At 46.4% G+C, this 4,080-nt stretch overlaps 1 pseudogene; it reads left to right on the top strand.

The window, feature by feature from the left end:
• The window catches only part of LOC112074001 (H(+)/Cl(-) exchange transporter 5-like), a 33,064-nt pseudogene extending 30,602 nt beyond the window's left edge, over positions 1 to 2,462 (top strand).
• The last annotated feature ends 1,618 nt before the right edge of the window (positions 2,463 to 4,080 follow it).

Here is a 4,080-nt window from a genome sequence, read left to right as displayed (position 1 = left end):
TGTAGACCAATTTGCTTTTCCAATCTCTCCAAAAGTATGTGGTGATCGATGGTATCAAAATCACCGCTAAGGTCTAGGAGCACGAGGACAGATGCAGAGCCTCGGGCTGACGCCGTTAAAAGGTCATTTACCACCTTCACAAGTGCAGTCTCAGTGCTATGATGGGGTCTAAAACCAGACTGAAGCGTTTTGTATACATTGTTTGTCTTCAGGAAGGCAGTGAGTTGCTGCGCAACAGCTTTTTCAAAAAGAATTGAGAGGAATGGGAGCTTTTAAAAATATATATATATATTTTTTTTTTCTGGGTCAAGGTTTGGCTTTTTCAAGAGAGGCTTTATTACTGCCACTTTTAGTGAGTTTGGTGGACATCCTGTGGATGGGGAGCTGTTTATTATGTTCAACATAGGAGGGTGCACAGGAAGCAGCTCTTTCAGTAGTTGGAATAGGGTCCAGTATGCAGCTTGAAGGTTTAGAGGCCATGATTATTTTCATCAATGTGTCGAGATATAGTATTAAACTTGAGTGTCTCCCTTGATCAAGTCCTGGCAGTGTTGTGAAGACTCAGGACAACTGAGCTTTGGAGGAATACACAGATTTAAAGAGGAGTCTGTAATTTGCTTTCTAATGATCATGATCTTTTTGTCAAAGAAGTTTATGAATTTATCACTGCTGAAGTGAAAGCRATCCTCACTTGGGGAATGCTGCTTTTTAGTTAGCTTTGCGATAGTATCAAAAATGCATTTTGGATTGTTCTTATTCTCCTCAATTAAGTTGGAAAAATAGGATGATCGAGCAGCAGTGAGGGCTCTTCGATACTGCAGAGTACTGTCTTTCCAAGCTAGTCGAAAGACTTCCAGTTTGGTGTAGCGCCATTTCCGTTCCAATTTTCTGGAAGCTTGCTTCAGAGCTCGGGTATTTGCTGTATACCAGGGAGCTAGTTTCTTATGACAAATGTTTTTTGTTTTTAGGGGTGCGACTGCATATAGGGTATTACACAAGGTTAAATTGATTTCCTCAGTTAGGTGGTTAACTGATTTTTGTACTCTTGACATCCTTGGGTAGGTGGAAGGAGTCTGGAAGGGAGTCTAGTAATCTTTGGGTTGTCCGAGAATTTATAGCACAGCTTTTGATGATCCTTGGATGGGGTCTGAGCAGATTATTTGTTGTGTTTGCGAACGTAATAAAATGGTGGTCCGATAGTCCGGGATTATGATGAAAAACATTTAGATCCACAATATTTATTCCATGGGACAAAACTAGATCCAGAGTATGACAGTGGCAGTGAGTAGGTCCGGAGACATGTTGGATAAAACCCACTGAGTCGATGATGGCTCCGAAAGCCATCGGGGACTGTGCCTCCAGAAGCCATGAGAAAGTTGTCCTGCTGCGGGGACCGTGCCTCCAGAAGCCATGAGGAAGTTGTCCTGCTGCGGGGACCGTGCCTCCAGAAGCCATGAGGAAGTTGTCCTGCTGCGGGGACAGTGCCTCCAGAAGCCATGAGGAAGTTGTCCTGCTGCGGGGACAGTGCGAGGGGATTTATACTACTATCTGTACTTACTGGTGGCACAGACGCTGTTTCATCCTTTCCTACACTAAGATACCCTTCCCTAACGATTGCGTCTGCAGCTGGGCTTGCAGCACAGCTATCCTCGCCATAAAGCGATCCTTCTCCTCTATATTATGGGTACAGTGACTGCAATTAGAAGGCATCATGTTAATGTTTCTACTTAGCTTCGGCTGGTGAAGGTCCTGTAGAACCATGTCCAGATAAAGCGTCCGGGGTGAAAGTTGAATGGAAAAAAAGTTGAGCGAGGGGTAAACGAGTCCACAGGTTGTGACCGGAAATGACGTTAATGATGTCCCCTCATCCCTCTCCCCTTCATCTCCATCCCTTTCCTCCCCCTCCATCCCTCTCCCATCCCTCACTTCCCTCCATCCCATACAACATCTGGCCTGATTAGAGGAGAGGTTGGAGTGTGTCAGCAGAATGTCTTCCACACACACAGAGAGAGATATATATCAACCCAGAGACCTTCCCTGGTGATGTCAGTGTGTGTTGTGTGGTTGGCTGGTATGATGGATCTTCTTGATTTGAACACAAAACCAGACCTTTTAAATTGGACACAACTTTCCCTTCTTTCCTCAACATTTCTCCCTTTTGTGCAATTGTAAACTCTCTCTCTCTCTCTGTCGCTCTTCTCTCGATTTAAATTGAAGAATGCTGTATTGGCAGGAAATTGTCTCTTTGTAAACACACTGTTAACATTGTCATTGTTCATTTCTAATGGACTCTCTCTCTTCCCCCTCTCTCTCCTCTCTCTGTATTCCTCCTCTATCTCAGGAGGTTGCTGGGAATCATCACTAAGAAAGACATTCTGAAGCACATGGCTCAGATGTCCAACAGAGACCCAGACTCTATCCTCTTCAACTGAGACCCAGACTCTATCCTCTTCAACTGAGACCCAGACTCTATCCTCTTCAACTGAGACCCAGACTCTATCCTCTTCAACGGAGACCCAGACTCTATCCTCTCAACGGAGACCCAGACTCTATCCTCTTCAAGAGCGGAGACCCAGACTCTATCCTCTTCAACGGAGACCCAGACTCTATCCTCTTCAACGGAGACCAGACTCTATCCTCTTCAAACGGAGACCCAGACTCTATCCTCTTCAAGCGGAGACCCCAGACCTCTATCCTCTTCAACGGAGACCCAGACTCTATCCTCTTCAACGGAGACCCAGACTCTATCCTCTTTCAACGGAGACCAGACTCTATCCTCTTCAACGGAGACCCAGATCTATCCTCTTCAACGGAGACCCAGACTCTATCCTCTTCAACGAGACCCAGACTCTATCCTCTTCAACGGAGACCCAGACTCTATCCTCTTCAACGGAGACCCAGACTCTATCCCTTCAACGGAGACCCAGACTCTATCCTCTTCAACGGAGACCCAGACTCTATCCTCTTCAACGGAGACCCAGACTCTATCCTCTTCAACGGAGGCAGACTCTATCCTCTTCAACGGAGACCCAGACTCTATCCTCTTCAACCGGAGACCCAGACTCTATCCTCTTCAACGGAGACCCAGACTCTATCCTCTTCAACGGAGACCCAGACTCTATCCTCTTCAACGGAGACCCAGACTCTATCCTCTTCAACGGAGACCCAGACTCTTATCCTCTTCAATCGAGACCCAGACTCTATCTCTTCGCAGACTTCTTCACGGAGACCCAGACTCTATCCTCTTCAACGGAGACCCAGACTCTATCCTCTTCAACGGAGACCCAGACTCTATCCTCTTCAACGGAGACCCAGACTCCCTCCACACCTCTGGGAAGACTGAGAAGACTGGGAAGAGGACCTCTGGCAAATGAAGACCTTCTTCTTCAACTGAGCTCGTTTCCATCCATCCACTTCTTTAACTGGAGGAGGACACCAGCCTATAGGAGGGAAGACACGGTCTTGTTTTCTCACCTAAAGAAGAGGGCTGGTGGCTACAGTATTATGGACACATTTCTACAAAGAGGAGGATGGAAAAATAGGAGAGAAGACACTGAGAAGAAAAATCATGAAGTAAAATCATTGGGCGGCAGGAATCCTAGCGGGTAAGAGTGTTGGGCCAGTAACCGAAAGGTCGCTGGTTTGAATTCCCGAACCGACTAGGTGAAGAGTCTGTCAACGTGCCCTTGAGCAAGGCACTTGACCCTAATTGTTCCTTTAAGTCACTCTGGATAAGAGCATCTGCTATTTGACTAACGTGTAATAGACCTGCTGAACTAAGAGTCAGAACTCTCTCCTGCACTGCAACCAGTACTATAGCGGTACACAGAGAGATGAGATGGAAGGATGAGGGTGAGATGGAGGTATGAAAAGAGAGAATTTCAGAAATGGCTGAATCATGATGGAAAATATAAGGTTCCACTGAGCCTTTTAGAGAAAAGGACGGTTGAGGAGAGGTGGTGGGGAAGTGCTGACCAAACTGTTACTGATGCAGTAGTACACTATGTAGGGTAGTAGGGTTCCATTTCAGACCCAATCTGGATCTCTGTAGGATCCATCTGGATCGCTGTAGGATCCATC

The sequence above is a fragment of the Salvelinus sp. IW2-2015 genome, unplaced genomic scaffold, assembly GCF_002910315.2.
Source record: "Salvelinus sp. IW2-2015 unplaced genomic scaffold, ASM291031v2 Un_scaffold2458, whole genome shotgun sequence".
NCBI classification, from domain to species: Eukaryota; Metazoa; Chordata; class Actinopteri; order Salmoniformes; family Salmonidae; genus Salvelinus; species Salvelinus sp. IW2-2015.
Note: the sequence above shows the minus strand (reverse complement) of the source record. Positions and strands in the feature narration are given on the sequence as shown.